Source organism: Pungitius pungitius, chromosome 2 (assembly GCF_949316345.1).
Source record: "Pungitius pungitius chromosome 2, fPunPun2.1, whole genome shotgun sequence".
Taxonomy (NCBI): Eukaryota; Metazoa; Chordata; class Actinopteri; order Perciformes; family Gasterosteidae; genus Pungitius; species Pungitius pungitius.
This window is the reverse complement of record NC_084901.1, coordinates 866,811-876,912: the sequence shown is the minus strand read 5'-3', so window position 1 is coordinate 876,912 and position 10,102 is coordinate 866,811. Positions and strand designations below refer to the sequence as shown.

Sequence of the window (10,102 nt, the reverse complement as noted above, 5' to 3'; positions counted from 1 at the left end):
CAGAGTGAATCATAAAAGTAGTTTGACATGTCAGAAGTGGGATTTGAACCCACGCCTCCAATTGGAGACCAGAAGTCTTTTTTGCTGAGAACAGAGTCGAAACTTAAGTCTGGCGCCTTAGACCACTCGGCCATCCTGACATTTGAACTGATGTATTAAAAAACGATAAATATACCATCTAAAAAGCAGCATGTCCAAATGAGTCAGTGTCCACAGTGAATCATAAAAGTAGTTTGACATGTCAGAAGAGGGATTTGAACCCACGCCTCCAATCAGAGAGACCAGAAGCCTCTTTCCTGAGAAAGGTTTCCAACCTTGAGTCTGGCGCCTTAGACCACTCGGCCATCCTGACATTAGCAGTGCAGTGTTGAAAAACGATGAATATACCACGTAAAAAAGCAGCATGTCCAAATGAGTCAGTGTCCAGAGTGAATCATAAAAGTAGTTTGACATGTCAGAAGTGGGATTTGAACCCACGCCTCCAATTGGAGACCAGAAGTCTTTTTTGCTGAGAACAGAGTCGAAACTTAAGTCTGGCGCCTTAGACCACTCGGCCATCCTGACATTTGAACTGATGTATTAAAAAACGATAAATATACCATCTAAAAAGCAGCATGTCCAAATGAGTCAGTGTCCACAGTGAATCATAAAAGTAGTTTGACATGTCAGAAGAGGGATTTGAACCCACGCCTCCAATCGGAGAGACCAGAAGCCTCTTTCCTGAGAAAGGTTTCCAACCTTGAGTCTGGCGCCTTAGACCACTCGGCCATCCTGACATTAGCAGTGCAGTGTTGAAAAACGATGAATATACCACCTAAAAAAGCAGCATGTCCAAATGAGTCAGTGTCCAGAGTGAATCATAAAAGTAGTTTGACATGTCAGAAGTGGGATTTGAACCCACGCCTCCAATTGGAGACCAGAAGTCTTTTTTGCTGAGAACAGAGTCGAAACTTAAGTCTGGCGCCTTAGACCACTCGGCCATCCTGACATTTGAACTGATGTATTAAAAAACGATAAATATACCATCTAAAAAGCAGCATGTCCAAATGAGTCAGTGTCCAGAGTGAATCATAAAAGTAGTTTGACATGTCAGAAGTGGGATTTGAACCCACGCCTCCAATCGGAGACCAGAAGCCTCTTTCCTGAGAAAGGTTTTCAACCTTGAGTCTGGCGCCTTAGACCACTCGGCCATCCTGACATTAGCATTGCAGTGTTAAAAAACGATGAATATACCACCTAAAAAAGAAGCATGTCCAAATGAGTCAGTGTCCAGAGTGAATCATAAAAGTAGTTTGACATGTCAGAAGTGGGATTTGAACCCACGCCTCCAATTGGAGACCAGAAGTCTTTTTTGCTGAGAACAGAGTCGAAACTTAAGTCTGGCGCCTTAGACCACTCGGCCATCCTGACATTTGAACTGATGTATTAAAAAACGATAAATATACCATCTAAAAACCAGCATGTCCAAATGAGTCAGTGTCCAGAGTGAATCATAAAAGTAGTTTGACATGTCAGAAGTGGGATTTGAACCCACGCCTCCAATCGGAGACCAGAAGCCTCTTTCCTGAGAAAGGTTTCCAACCTTGAGTCTGGCGCCTTAGACCACTCGGCCATCCTGACTTTAGCAGTGCAGTGTTGAAAAACGATGAATATACCACCTAAAAAAGCAGCATGTCCAAATGAGTCAGTTTCCAGAGTGAATCATAAAAGTAGTTTGACATGTCAGAAGTGGGATTTGAACCCACGCCTCCAATCGGAGACCAGAAGCCTCTTTCCTGAGAAAGGTTTCCAACCTTGAGTCTGGCGCCTTAGACCACTCGGCCATCCTGACATTAGCACTGCAGTGTTAAAAAACGATGAATATACCACCTAAAAAAGCAGCATGTCCAAATGAGTCAGTGTCCACAGTGAATGATAAAAGTAGTTTGACATGTCAGAAGTGGGATTTGAACCCACGCCTCCAATTGGAGACCAGAAGTCTTTTTTGCTGAGAACAGAGTCGAAACTTAAGTCTGGCGCCTTAGACCACTCGGCCATCCTGACATTTGAACTGATGTATTAAAAAACGATAAATATACCATCTAAAAAGCAGCATGTCCAAATGAGTCAGTGTCCAGAGTGAATCATAAAAGTAGTTTGACATGTCAGAAGTGGGATTTGAACCCACGCCTCCAATCGGAGACCAGAAGCCTCTTTCCTGAGAAAGGTTTCCAACCTTGAGTCTGGCGCCTTAGACCACTCGGCCATCCTGACTTTAGCAGTGCAGTGTTGAAAAACGATGAATATACCACCTAAAAAAGCAGCATGTCCAAATGAGTCAGTGTCCAGAGTGAATCATAAAAGTAGTTTGACATGTCAGAAGTGGGATTTGAACCCACGCCTCCAATTGGAGACCAGAAGTCTTTTTTGCTGAGAACAGAGTCGAAACTTAAGTCTGGCGCCTTAGACCACTCGGCCATCCTGACATTTGAACTGATGTATTAAAAAACGATAAATATACCATCTAAAAAGCAGCATGTCCAAATGAGTCAGTGTCCAGAGTGAATCATAAAAGTAGTTTGACATGTCAGAAGTGGGATTTGAACCCACGCCTCCAATCGGAGACCAGAAGCCTCTTTCCTGAGAAAGGTTTTCAACCTTGAGTCTGGCGCCTTAGACCACTCGGCCATCCTGACTTTAGCAGTGCAGTGTTGAAAAACGATGAATATACCACCTAAAAAAGCAGCATGTCCAAATGAGTCAGTTTCCAGAGTGAATCATAAAAGTAGTTTGACATGTCAGAAGTGGGATTTGAACCCACGCCTCCAATCGGAGACCAGAAGCCTCTTTCCTGAGAAAGGTTTCCAACCTTGAGTCTGGCGCCTTAGACCACTCGGCCATCCTGACATTAGCACTGCAGTGTTAAAAAACGATGAATATACCACCTAAAAAAGCAGCATGTCCAAATGAGTCAGTGTCCAGAGTGAATGATAAAAGTAGTTTGACATGTCAGAAGTGGGATTTGAACCCACGCCTCCAATTGGAGACCAGAAGTCTTTTTTGCTGAGAACAGAGTCGAAACTTAAGTCTGGCGCCTTAGACCACTCGGCCATCCTGACATTTGAACTGATGTATTAAAAAACGATAAATATACCATCTAAAAAGCAGCATGTCCAAATGAGTCAGTGTCCAGAGTGAATCATAAAAGTAGTTTGACATGTCAGAAGTGGGATTTGAACCCACGCCTCCAATCGGAGACCAGAAGCCTCTTTCCTGAGAAAGGTTTCCAACCTTGAGTCTGGCGCCTTAGACCACTCGGCCATCCTGACTTTAGCAGTGCAGTGTTGAAAAACGATGAATATACCACCTAAAAAAGCAGCATGTCCAAATGAGTCAGTGTCCAGAGTGAATCATAAAAGTAGTTTGACATGTCAGAAGTGGGATTTGAACCCACGCCTCCAATCGGAGACCAGAAGCCTCTTTCCTGAGAAAGGTTTCCAACCTTGAGTCTGGCGCCTTAGACCACTCGGCCATCCTGACATTAGCACTGCAGTGTTAAAAAACGATGAATATACCACCAAAAAAAGCAGCATGTCCAAATGAGTCAGTGTCCAGAGTGAATCATAAAAGTAGTTTGACATGTCAGAAGTGGGATTTGAACCCACGCTTCCAATCGGAGACCAGAAGCCTCTTTCCTGAGAAAGGTTTCCAACCTTGAGTCTGGCGCCTTAGACCACTCGGCCATCCTGACATTAGCACTGCAGTGTTAAAAAACGATGAATATACCACCTAAAAAAGCAGCATGTCCAAATGAGTCAGTGTCCAGAGTGAATCATAAAAGTAGTTTGACATGTCAGAAGTGGGATTTGAACCCACGCCTCCAATTGGAGACCAGAAGTCTTTTTTGCTGAGAACAGAGTCGAAACTTAAGTCTGGCGCCTTAGACCACTCGGCCATCCTGACATTTGAACTGATGTATTAAAAAACGATAAATATACCATCTAAAAAGCAGCATGTCCAAATGAGTCAGTGTCCAGAGTGAATCATAAAAGCAGTTTGACATGTCAGAAGTGGGATTTGAACCCACGCCTCCAATCGGAGACCAGAAGCCTCTTTCCTGAGAAAGGTTTCCAACCTTGAGTCTGGCGCCTTAGACCACTCGGCCATCCTGACATTAGCAGTGCAGTGTTGAAAAACGATGAATATACCACGTAAAAAAGCAGCATGTCCAAATGAGTCAGTGTCCAGAGTGAATCATAAAAGTAGTTTGACATGTCAGAAGTGGGATTTGAACCCACGCCTCCAATTGGAGACCAGAAGTCTTTTTTGCTGAGAACAGAGTCGAAACTTAAGTCTGGCGCCTTAGACCACTCGGCCATCCTGACATTTGAACTGATGTATTAAAAAACGATAAATATACCATCTAAAAAGCAGCATGTCCAAATGAGTCAGTGTCCACAGTGAATCATAAAAGTAGTTTGACATGTCAGAAGTGGGATTTGAACCCACGCCTCCAATTGGAGACCAGAAGTCTTTTTTGCTGAGAACAGAGTCGAAACTTAAGTCTGGCGCCTTAGACCACTCGGCCATCCTGACATTTAAACTGATGTATTAAAAAACAATAAATATACCATCTAAAAAGCAGCATGTCCAAATGAGTCAGTGTCCAGAGTGAATCATAAAAGTAGTTTGACATGTCAGAAGTGGGATTTGAACCCACGCCTCCAATCGGAGACCAGAAGCCTCTTTCCTGAGAAAGGTTTTCAACCTTGAGTCTGGCGCCTTAGACCACTCGGCCATCCTGACATTAGCATTGCAGTGTTGAAAAACGATGAATATACCACCTAAAAAAGCAGCATGTCCAAATGAGTCAGTGTCCAGAGTGAATCATAAAAGTAGTTTGACATGTCAGAAGTGGGATTTGAACCCACGCCTCCAATTGGAGACCAGAAGTCTTTTTTGCTGAGAACAGAGTCGAAACTTAAGTCTGGCGCCTTAGACCACTCGGCCATCCTGACATTTGAACTGATGTATTAAAAAACGATAAATATACCATCTAAAAAGCAGCATGTCCAAATGAGTCAGTGTCCAGAGTGAATCATAAAAGTAGTTTGACATGTCAGAAGTGGGATTTGAACCCACGCCTCCAATCGGAGACCAGAAGCCTCTTTCCTGAGAAAGGTTTCCAACCTTGAGTCTGGCGCCTTAGACCACTCGGCCATCCTGACTTTAGCAGTGCAGTGTTGAAAAACGATGAATATACCACCTAAAAAAGCAGCATGTCCAAATGAGTCAGTGTCCAGAGTGAATCATAAAAGCAGTTTGACATGTCAGAAGTGGGATTTGAACCCACGCCTCCAATCGGAGACCAGAAGCCTCTTTCCTGAGAAAGGTTTCCAACCTTGAGTCTGGCGCCTTAGACCACTCGGCCATCCTGACATTAGCACTGCAGTGTTAAAAAACGATGAATATACCACCTAAAAAAGCAGCATGTCCAAATGAGTCAGTGTCCAGAGTGAATGATAAAAGTAGTTTGACATGTCAGAAGTGGGATTTGAACCCACGCCTCCAATTGGAGACCAGAAGTCTTTTTTGCTGAGAACAGAGTCGAAACTTAAGTCTGGCGCCTTAGACCACTCGGCCATCCTGACATTTGAACTGATGTATTAAAAAACGATAAATATACCATCTAAAAAGCAGCATGTCCAAATGAGTCAGTGTCCACAGTGAATCATAAAAGTAGTTTGACATGTCAGAAGAGGGATTTGAACCCACGCCTCCAATCAGAGAGACCAGAAGCCTCTTTCCTGAGAAAGGTTTCCAACCTTGAGTCTGGCGCCTTAGACCACTCGGCCATCCTGACATTAGCAGTGCAGTGTTGAAAAACGATGAATATACCACGTAAAAAAGCAGCATGTCCAAATGAGTCAGTGTCCAGAGTGAATCATAAAAGTAGTTTGACATGTCAGAAGTGGGATTTGAACCCACGCCTCCAATTGGAGACCAGAAGTCTTTTTTGCTGAGAACAGAGTCGAAACTTAAGTCTGGCGCCTTAGACCACTCGGCCATCCTGACATTTGAACTGATGTATTAAAAAACGATAAATATACCATCTAAAAAGCAGCATGTCCAAATGAGTCAGTGTCCACAGTGAATCATAAAAGTAGTTTGACATGTCAGAAGAGGGATTTGAACCCACGCCTCCAATCGGAGAGACCAGAAGCCTCTTTCCTGAGAAAGGTTTCCAACCTTGAGTCTGGCGCCTTAGACCACTCGGCCATCCTGACATTAGCAGTGCAGTGTTGAAAAACGATGAATATACCACCTAAAAAAGCAGCATGTCCAAATGAGTCAGTGTCCAGAGTGAATCATAAAAGTAGCTTGACATGTCAGAAGTGGGATTTGAACCCACGCCTCCAATTGGAGACCAGAAGTCTTTTTTGCTGAGAACAGAGTTGAAACTTAAGTCTGGCGCCTTAGACCACTCGGCCATCCTGACATTTGAACTGATGTATTAAAAAACGATAAATATACCATCTAAAAAGCAGCATGTCCAAATGAGTCAGTGTCCAGAGTGAATCATAAAAGTAGTTTGACATGTCAGAAGTGGGATTTGAACCCACGCCTCCAATCGGAGACCAGAAGCCTCTTTCCTGAGAAAGGTTTTCAACCTTGAGTCTGGCGCCTTAGACCACTCGGCCATCCTGACATTAGCATTGCAGTGTTAAAAAACGATGAATATACCACCTAAAAAAGAAGCATGTCCAAATGAGTCAGTGTCCAGAGTGAATCATAAAAGTAGTTTGACATGTCAGAAGTGGGATTTGAACCCACGCCTCCAATTGGAGACCAGAAGTCTTTTTTGCTGAGAACAGAGTCGAAACTTAAGTCTGGCGCCTTAGACCACTCGGCCATCCTGACATTTGAACTGATGTATTAAAAAACGATAAATATACCATCTAAAAAGCAGCATGTCCAAATGAGTCAGTGTCCACAGTGAATCATAAAAGTAGTTTGACATGTCAGAAGAGGGATTTGAACCCACGCCTCCAATCAGAGAGGACAGAAGCCTCTTTCCTGAGAAAGGTTTCCAACCTTGAGTCTGGCGCCTTAGACCACTCGGACATCCTGACATTAGCAGTGCAGTGTTGAAAAACGATGAATATACCACGTAAAAAAGCAGCATGTCCAAATGAGTCAGTGTCCAGAGTGAATCATAAAAGTAGTTTGACATGTCAGAAGTGGGATTTGAACCCACGCCTCCAATTGGAGACCAGAAGTCTTTTTTGCTGAGAACAGAGTCGAAACTTAAGTCTGGCGCCTTAGACCACTCGGCCATCCTGACATTTGAACTGATGTATTAAAAAACGATAAATATACCATCTAAAAACCAGCATGTCCAAATGAGTCAGTGTCCAGAGTGAATCATAAAAGTAGTTTGACATGTCAGAAGTGGGATTTGAACCCACGCCTCCAATCGGAGACCAGAAGCCTCTTTCCTGAGAAAGGTTTCCAACCTTGAGTCTGGCGCCTTAGACCACTCGGCCATCCTGACTTTAGCAGTGCAGTGTTGAAAAACGATGAATATACCACCTAAAAAAGCAGCATGTCCAAATGAGTCAGTTTCCAGAGTGAATCATAAAAGTAGTTTGACATGTCAGAAGTGGGATTTGAACCCACGCCTCCAATCGGAGACCAGAAGCCTCTTTCCTGAGAAAGGTTTCCAACCTTGAGTCTGGCGCCTTAGACCACTCGGCCATCCTGACATTAGCACTGCAGTGTTAAAAAACGATGAATATACCACCTAAAAAAGCAGCATGTCCAAATGAGTCAGTGTCCAGAGTGAATGATAAAAGTAGTTTGACATGTCAGAAGTGGGATTTGAACCCACGCCTCCAATTGGAGACCAGAAGTCTTTTTTGCTGAGAACAGAGTCGAAACTTAAGTCTGGCGCCTTAGACCACTCGGCCATCCTGACATTTGAACTGATGTATTAAAAAACGATAAATATACCATCTAAAAAGCAGCATGTCCAAATGAGTCAGTGTCCAGAGTGAATCATAAAAGTAGTTTGACATGTCAGAAGTGGGATTTGAACCCACGCCTCCAATCGGAGACCAGAAGCCTCTTTCCTGAGAAAGGTTTCCAACCTTGAGTCTGGCGCCTTAGACCACTCGGCCATCCTGACTTTAGCAGTGCAGTGTTGAAAAACGATGAATATACCACCTAAAAAAGCAGCATGTCCAAATGAGTCAGTGTCCAGAGTGAATCATAAAAGTAGTTTGACATGTCAGAAGTGGGATTTGAACCCACGCCTCCAATTGGAGACCAGAAGTCTTTTTTGCTGAGAACAGAGTCGAAACTTAAGTCTGGCGCCTTAGACCACTCGGCCATCCTGACATTTGAACTGATGTATTAAAAAACGATAAATATACCATCTAAAAAGCAGCATGTCCAAATGAGTCAGTGTCCAGAGTGAATCATAAAAGTAGTTTGACATGTCAGAAGTGGGATTTGAACCCACGACTCCAATCGGAGACCAGAAGCCTCTTTCCTGAGAAAGGTTTTCAACCTTGAGTCTGGCGCCTTAGACCACTCGGCCATCCTGACTTTAGCAGTGCAGTGTTGAAAAACGATGAATATACCACCTAAAAAAGCAGCATGTCCAAATGAGTCAGTTTCCAGAGTGAATCATAAAAGTAGTTTGACATGTCAGAAGTGGGATTTGAACCCACGCCTCCAATCGGAGACCAGAAGCCTCTTTCCTGAGAAAGGTTTCCAACCTTGAGTCTGGCGCCTTAGACCACTCGGCCATCCTGACATTAGCACTGCAGTGTTAAAAAACGATGAATATACCACCTAAAAAAGCAGCATGTCCAAATGAGTCAGTGTCCAGAGTGAATGATAAAAGTAGTTTGACATGTCAGAAGTGGGATTTGAACCCACGCCTCCAATTGGAGACCAGAAGTCTTTTTTGCTGAGAACAGAGTCGAAACTTAAGTCTGGCGCCTTAGACCACTCGGCCATCCTGACATTTGAACTGATGTATTAAAAAACGATAAATATACCATCTAAAAAGCAGCATGTCCAAATGAGTCAGTGTCCAGAGTGAATCATAAAAGTAGTTTGACATGTCAGAAGTGGGATTTGAACCCACGCCTCCAATCGGAGACCAGAAGCCTCTTTCCTGAGAAAGGTTTCCAACCTTGAGTCTGGCGCCTTAGACCACTCGGCCATCCTGACTTTAGCAGTGCAGTGTTGAAAAACGATGAATATACCACCTAAAAAAGCAGCATGTCCAAATGAGTCAGTGTCCAGAGTGAATCATAAAAGTAGTTTGACATGTCAGAAGTGGGATTTGAACCCACGCCTCCAATCGGAGACCAGAAGCCTCTTTCCTGAGAAAGGTTTCCAACCTTGAGTCTGGCGCCTTAGACCACTCGGCCATCCAGACATTAGCACTGCAGTGTTAAAAAACGATGAATATACCACCAAAAAAAGCAGCATGTCCAAATGAGTCAGTGTCCAGAGTGAATCATAAAAGTAGTTTGACATGTCAGAAGTGGGATTTGAACCCACGCTTCCAATCGGAGACCAGAAGCCTCTTTCCTGAGAAAGGTTTCCAACCTTGAGTCTGGCGCCTTAGACCACTCGGCCATCCTGACATTAGCACTGCAGTGTTAAAAAACGATGAATATACCACCTAAAAAAGCAGCATGTCCAAATGAGTCAGTGTCCAGAGTGAATCATAAAAGTAGTTTGACATGTCAGAAGTGGGATTTGAACCCACGCCTCCAATTGGAGACCAGAAGTCTTTTTTGCTGAGAACAGAGTCGAAACTTAAGTCTGGCGCCTTAGACCACTCGGCCATCCTGACATTTGAACTGATGTATTAAAAAACGATAAATATACCATCTAAAAAGCAGCATGTCCAAATGAGTCAGTGTCCAGAGTGAATCATAAAAGCAGTTTGACATGTCAGAAGTGGGATTTGAACCCACGCCTCCAATCGGAGACCAGAAGCCTCTTTCCTGAGAAAGGTTTCCAACCTTGAGTCTGGCGCCTTAGACCACTCGGCCATCCTGACATTAGCACTGCAGTGTTAAAAAACGATGAATATACC

The 10,102-nt window shown here is 43.7% G+C and overlaps 43 non-coding genes across 43 annotated transcripts; all 43 read right to left on the bottom strand.

Moving 5' to 3' along the window:
- Positions 1-28: 28 nt before the first annotated feature.
- trnal-uaa (transfer RNA leucine (anticodon UAA)) lies at positions 29-140 on the bottom strand. Its single transcript has 2 exons — positions 103-140; positions 29-74 (listed from the first exon to the last, which is right to left on the bottom strand). It is a non-coding gene; the product is annotated as a tRNA-Leu (tRNA).
- A 312-nt stretch (positions 141-452) lies between these two features.
- trnal-uaa (transfer RNA leucine (anticodon UAA)) lies at positions 453-564 on the bottom strand. The gene is made up of 2 exons: positions 527-564; positions 453-498 (listed from the first exon to the last, which is right to left on the bottom strand). It is a non-coding gene; the product is annotated as a tRNA-Leu (tRNA).
- Positions 565-876: 312 nt separating this feature from the next.
- trnal-uaa (transfer RNA leucine (anticodon UAA)) lies at positions 877-988 on the bottom strand. Its single transcript has 2 exons — positions 951-988; positions 877-922 (listed from the first exon to the last, which is right to left on the bottom strand). It is a non-coding gene; the product is annotated as a tRNA-Leu (tRNA).
- A 99-nt stretch (positions 989-1,087) lies between these two features.
- trnal-caa (transfer RNA leucine (anticodon CAA)) lies at positions 1,088-1,198 on the bottom strand. Its single transcript has 2 exons — positions 1,161-1,198; positions 1,088-1,133 (listed from the first exon to the last, which is right to left on the bottom strand). It is a non-coding gene; the product is annotated as a tRNA-Leu (tRNA).
- A 100-nt stretch (positions 1,199-1,298) lies between these two features.
- On the bottom strand, positions 1,299-1,410 carry trnal-uaa (transfer RNA leucine (anticodon UAA)). Its single transcript has 2 exons — positions 1,373-1,410; positions 1,299-1,344 (listed from the first exon to the last, which is right to left on the bottom strand). It is a non-coding gene; the product is annotated as a tRNA-Leu (tRNA).
- A 99-nt stretch (positions 1,411-1,509) lies between these two features.
- trnal-caa (transfer RNA leucine (anticodon CAA)) lies at positions 1,510-1,620 on the bottom strand. The gene is made up of 2 exons: positions 1,583-1,620; positions 1,510-1,555 (listed from the first exon to the last, which is right to left on the bottom strand). It is a non-coding gene; the product is annotated as a tRNA-Leu (tRNA).
- Positions 1,621-1,720: 100 nt separating this feature from the next.
- trnal-caa (transfer RNA leucine (anticodon CAA)) lies at positions 1,721-1,831 on the bottom strand. The gene is made up of 2 exons: positions 1,794-1,831; positions 1,721-1,766 (listed from the first exon to the last, which is right to left on the bottom strand). It is a non-coding gene; the product is annotated as a tRNA-Leu (tRNA).
- Positions 1,832-1,931: 100 nt separating this feature from the next.
- On the bottom strand, positions 1,932-2,043 carry trnal-uaa (transfer RNA leucine (anticodon UAA)). Its single transcript has 2 exons — positions 2,006-2,043; positions 1,932-1,977 (listed from the first exon to the last, which is right to left on the bottom strand). It is a non-coding gene; the product is annotated as a tRNA-Leu (tRNA).
- A 99-nt stretch (positions 2,044-2,142) lies between these two features.
- On the bottom strand, positions 2,143-2,253 carry trnal-caa (transfer RNA leucine (anticodon CAA)). The gene is made up of 2 exons: positions 2,216-2,253; positions 2,143-2,188 (listed from the first exon to the last, which is right to left on the bottom strand). It is a non-coding gene; the product is annotated as a tRNA-Leu (tRNA).
- Positions 2,254-2,353: 100 nt separating this feature from the next.
- On the bottom strand, positions 2,354-2,465 carry trnal-uaa (transfer RNA leucine (anticodon UAA)). Its single transcript has 2 exons — positions 2,428-2,465; positions 2,354-2,399 (listed from the first exon to the last, which is right to left on the bottom strand). It is a non-coding gene; the product is annotated as a tRNA-Leu (tRNA).
- Positions 2,466-2,564: 99 nt separating this feature from the next.
- Positions 2,565-2,675, bottom strand: trnal-caa (transfer RNA leucine (anticodon CAA)). Its single transcript has 2 exons — positions 2,638-2,675; positions 2,565-2,610 (listed from the first exon to the last, which is right to left on the bottom strand). It is a non-coding gene; the product is annotated as a tRNA-Leu (tRNA).
- Positions 2,676-2,775: 100 nt separating this feature from the next.
- trnal-caa (transfer RNA leucine (anticodon CAA)) lies at positions 2,776-2,886 on the bottom strand. The gene is made up of 2 exons: positions 2,849-2,886; positions 2,776-2,821 (listed from the first exon to the last, which is right to left on the bottom strand). It is a non-coding gene; the product is annotated as a tRNA-Leu (tRNA).
- A 100-nt stretch (positions 2,887-2,986) lies between these two features.
- On the bottom strand, positions 2,987-3,098 carry trnal-uaa (transfer RNA leucine (anticodon UAA)). The gene is made up of 2 exons: positions 3,061-3,098; positions 2,987-3,032 (listed from the first exon to the last, which is right to left on the bottom strand). It is a non-coding gene; the product is annotated as a tRNA-Leu (tRNA).
- A 99-nt stretch (positions 3,099-3,197) lies between these two features.
- trnal-caa (transfer RNA leucine (anticodon CAA)) lies at positions 3,198-3,308 on the bottom strand. Its single transcript has 2 exons — positions 3,271-3,308; positions 3,198-3,243 (listed from the first exon to the last, which is right to left on the bottom strand). It is a non-coding gene; the product is annotated as a tRNA-Leu (tRNA).
- A 100-nt stretch (positions 3,309-3,408) lies between these two features.
- On the bottom strand, positions 3,409-3,519 carry trnal-caa (transfer RNA leucine (anticodon CAA)). Its single transcript has 2 exons — positions 3,482-3,519; positions 3,409-3,454 (listed from the first exon to the last, which is right to left on the bottom strand). It is a non-coding gene; the product is annotated as a tRNA-Leu (tRNA).
- A 100-nt stretch (positions 3,520-3,619) lies between these two features.
- Positions 3,620-3,730, bottom strand: trnal-caa (transfer RNA leucine (anticodon CAA)). Its single transcript has 2 exons — positions 3,693-3,730; positions 3,620-3,665 (listed from the first exon to the last, which is right to left on the bottom strand). It is a non-coding gene; the product is annotated as a tRNA-Leu (tRNA).
- A 100-nt stretch (positions 3,731-3,830) lies between these two features.
- On the bottom strand, positions 3,831-3,942 carry trnal-uaa (transfer RNA leucine (anticodon UAA)). The gene is made up of 2 exons: positions 3,905-3,942; positions 3,831-3,876 (listed from the first exon to the last, which is right to left on the bottom strand). It is a non-coding gene; the product is annotated as a tRNA-Leu (tRNA).
- Positions 3,943-4,041: 99 nt separating this feature from the next.
- trnal-caa (transfer RNA leucine (anticodon CAA)) lies at positions 4,042-4,152 on the bottom strand. Its single transcript has 2 exons — positions 4,115-4,152; positions 4,042-4,087 (listed from the first exon to the last, which is right to left on the bottom strand). It is a non-coding gene; the product is annotated as a tRNA-Leu (tRNA).
- A 100-nt stretch (positions 4,153-4,252) lies between these two features.
- trnal-uaa (transfer RNA leucine (anticodon UAA)) lies at positions 4,253-4,364 on the bottom strand. Its single transcript has 2 exons — positions 4,327-4,364; positions 4,253-4,298 (listed from the first exon to the last, which is right to left on the bottom strand). It is a non-coding gene; the product is annotated as a tRNA-Leu (tRNA).
- Positions 4,365-4,463: 99 nt separating this feature from the next.
- trnal-uaa (transfer RNA leucine (anticodon UAA)) lies at positions 4,464-4,575 on the bottom strand. The gene is made up of 2 exons: positions 4,538-4,575; positions 4,464-4,509 (listed from the first exon to the last, which is right to left on the bottom strand). It is a non-coding gene; the product is annotated as a tRNA-Leu (tRNA).
- Positions 4,576-4,674: 99 nt separating this feature from the next.
- Positions 4,675-4,785, bottom strand: trnal-caa (transfer RNA leucine (anticodon CAA)). The gene is made up of 2 exons: positions 4,748-4,785; positions 4,675-4,720 (listed from the first exon to the last, which is right to left on the bottom strand). It is a non-coding gene; the product is annotated as a tRNA-Leu (tRNA).
- Positions 4,786-4,885: 100 nt separating this feature from the next.
- On the bottom strand, positions 4,886-4,997 carry trnal-uaa (transfer RNA leucine (anticodon UAA)). The gene is made up of 2 exons: positions 4,960-4,997; positions 4,886-4,931 (listed from the first exon to the last, which is right to left on the bottom strand). It is a non-coding gene; the product is annotated as a tRNA-Leu (tRNA).
- Positions 4,998-5,096: 99 nt separating this feature from the next.
- On the bottom strand, positions 5,097-5,207 carry trnal-caa (transfer RNA leucine (anticodon CAA)). The gene is made up of 2 exons: positions 5,170-5,207; positions 5,097-5,142 (listed from the first exon to the last, which is right to left on the bottom strand). It is a non-coding gene; the product is annotated as a tRNA-Leu (tRNA).
- A 100-nt stretch (positions 5,208-5,307) lies between these two features.
- On the bottom strand, positions 5,308-5,418 carry trnal-caa (transfer RNA leucine (anticodon CAA)). The gene is made up of 2 exons: positions 5,381-5,418; positions 5,308-5,353 (listed from the first exon to the last, which is right to left on the bottom strand). It is a non-coding gene; the product is annotated as a tRNA-Leu (tRNA).
- Positions 5,419-5,518: 100 nt separating this feature from the next.
- trnal-uaa (transfer RNA leucine (anticodon UAA)) lies at positions 5,519-5,630 on the bottom strand. Its single transcript has 2 exons — positions 5,593-5,630; positions 5,519-5,564 (listed from the first exon to the last, which is right to left on the bottom strand). It is a non-coding gene; the product is annotated as a tRNA-Leu (tRNA).
- Positions 5,631-5,942: 312 nt separating this feature from the next.
- On the bottom strand, positions 5,943-6,054 carry trnal-uaa (transfer RNA leucine (anticodon UAA)). Its single transcript has 2 exons — positions 6,017-6,054; positions 5,943-5,988 (listed from the first exon to the last, which is right to left on the bottom strand). It is a non-coding gene; the product is annotated as a tRNA-Leu (tRNA).
- A 312-nt stretch (positions 6,055-6,366) lies between these two features.
- trnal-uaa (transfer RNA leucine (anticodon UAA)) lies at positions 6,367-6,478 on the bottom strand. The gene is made up of 2 exons: positions 6,441-6,478; positions 6,367-6,412 (listed from the first exon to the last, which is right to left on the bottom strand). It is a non-coding gene; the product is annotated as a tRNA-Leu (tRNA).
- Positions 6,479-6,577: 99 nt separating this feature from the next.
- trnal-caa (transfer RNA leucine (anticodon CAA)) lies at positions 6,578-6,688 on the bottom strand. The gene is made up of 2 exons: positions 6,651-6,688; positions 6,578-6,623 (listed from the first exon to the last, which is right to left on the bottom strand). It is a non-coding gene; the product is annotated as a tRNA-Leu (tRNA).
- Positions 6,689-6,788: 100 nt separating this feature from the next.
- trnal-uaa (transfer RNA leucine (anticodon UAA)) lies at positions 6,789-6,900 on the bottom strand. The gene is made up of 2 exons: positions 6,863-6,900; positions 6,789-6,834 (listed from the first exon to the last, which is right to left on the bottom strand). It is a non-coding gene; the product is annotated as a tRNA-Leu (tRNA).
- Positions 6,901-7,212: 312 nt separating this feature from the next.
- Positions 7,213-7,324, bottom strand: trnal-uaa (transfer RNA leucine (anticodon UAA)). Its single transcript has 2 exons — positions 7,287-7,324; positions 7,213-7,258 (listed from the first exon to the last, which is right to left on the bottom strand). It is a non-coding gene; the product is annotated as a tRNA-Leu (tRNA).
- A 99-nt stretch (positions 7,325-7,423) lies between these two features.
- Positions 7,424-7,534, bottom strand: trnal-caa (transfer RNA leucine (anticodon CAA)). Its single transcript has 2 exons — positions 7,497-7,534; positions 7,424-7,469 (listed from the first exon to the last, which is right to left on the bottom strand). It is a non-coding gene; the product is annotated as a tRNA-Leu (tRNA).
- Positions 7,535-7,634: 100 nt separating this feature from the next.
- trnal-caa (transfer RNA leucine (anticodon CAA)) lies at positions 7,635-7,745 on the bottom strand. Its single transcript has 2 exons — positions 7,708-7,745; positions 7,635-7,680 (listed from the first exon to the last, which is right to left on the bottom strand). It is a non-coding gene; the product is annotated as a tRNA-Leu (tRNA).
- A 100-nt stretch (positions 7,746-7,845) lies between these two features.
- trnal-uaa (transfer RNA leucine (anticodon UAA)) lies at positions 7,846-7,957 on the bottom strand. The gene is made up of 2 exons: positions 7,920-7,957; positions 7,846-7,891 (listed from the first exon to the last, which is right to left on the bottom strand). It is a non-coding gene; the product is annotated as a tRNA-Leu (tRNA).
- Positions 7,958-8,056: 99 nt separating this feature from the next.
- Positions 8,057-8,167, bottom strand: trnal-caa (transfer RNA leucine (anticodon CAA)). The gene is made up of 2 exons: positions 8,130-8,167; positions 8,057-8,102 (listed from the first exon to the last, which is right to left on the bottom strand). It is a non-coding gene; the product is annotated as a tRNA-Leu (tRNA).
- A 100-nt stretch (positions 8,168-8,267) lies between these two features.
- trnal-uaa (transfer RNA leucine (anticodon UAA)) lies at positions 8,268-8,379 on the bottom strand. The gene is made up of 2 exons: positions 8,342-8,379; positions 8,268-8,313 (listed from the first exon to the last, which is right to left on the bottom strand). It is a non-coding gene; the product is annotated as a tRNA-Leu (tRNA).
- Positions 8,380-8,478: 99 nt separating this feature from the next.
- Positions 8,479-8,589, bottom strand: trnal-caa (transfer RNA leucine (anticodon CAA)). The gene is made up of 2 exons: positions 8,552-8,589; positions 8,479-8,524 (listed from the first exon to the last, which is right to left on the bottom strand). It is a non-coding gene; the product is annotated as a tRNA-Leu (tRNA).
- A 100-nt stretch (positions 8,590-8,689) lies between these two features.
- trnal-caa (transfer RNA leucine (anticodon CAA)) lies at positions 8,690-8,800 on the bottom strand. Its single transcript has 2 exons — positions 8,763-8,800; positions 8,690-8,735 (listed from the first exon to the last, which is right to left on the bottom strand). It is a non-coding gene; the product is annotated as a tRNA-Leu (tRNA).
- Positions 8,801-8,900: 100 nt separating this feature from the next.
- Positions 8,901-9,012, bottom strand: trnal-uaa (transfer RNA leucine (anticodon UAA)). The gene is made up of 2 exons: positions 8,975-9,012; positions 8,901-8,946 (listed from the first exon to the last, which is right to left on the bottom strand). It is a non-coding gene; the product is annotated as a tRNA-Leu (tRNA).
- Positions 9,013-9,111: 99 nt separating this feature from the next.
- On the bottom strand, positions 9,112-9,222 carry trnal-caa (transfer RNA leucine (anticodon CAA)). The gene is made up of 2 exons: positions 9,185-9,222; positions 9,112-9,157 (listed from the first exon to the last, which is right to left on the bottom strand). It is a non-coding gene; the product is annotated as a tRNA-Leu (tRNA).
- A 100-nt stretch (positions 9,223-9,322) lies between these two features.
- Positions 9,323-9,433, bottom strand: trnal-caa (transfer RNA leucine (anticodon CAA)). Its single transcript has 2 exons — positions 9,396-9,433; positions 9,323-9,368 (listed from the first exon to the last, which is right to left on the bottom strand). It is a non-coding gene; the product is annotated as a tRNA-Leu (tRNA).
- Positions 9,434-9,533: 100 nt separating this feature from the next.
- Positions 9,534-9,644, bottom strand: trnal-caa (transfer RNA leucine (anticodon CAA)). The gene is made up of 2 exons: positions 9,607-9,644; positions 9,534-9,579 (listed from the first exon to the last, which is right to left on the bottom strand). It is a non-coding gene; the product is annotated as a tRNA-Leu (tRNA).
- Positions 9,645-9,744: 100 nt separating this feature from the next.
- trnal-uaa (transfer RNA leucine (anticodon UAA)) lies at positions 9,745-9,856 on the bottom strand. Its single transcript has 2 exons — positions 9,819-9,856; positions 9,745-9,790 (listed from the first exon to the last, which is right to left on the bottom strand). It is a non-coding gene; the product is annotated as a tRNA-Leu (tRNA).
- A 99-nt stretch (positions 9,857-9,955) lies between these two features.
- On the bottom strand, positions 9,956-10,066 carry trnal-caa (transfer RNA leucine (anticodon CAA)). The gene is made up of 2 exons: positions 10,029-10,066; positions 9,956-10,001 (listed from the first exon to the last, which is right to left on the bottom strand). It is a non-coding gene; the product is annotated as a tRNA-Leu (tRNA).
- Positions 10,067-10,102: the final 36 nt, after the last annotated feature.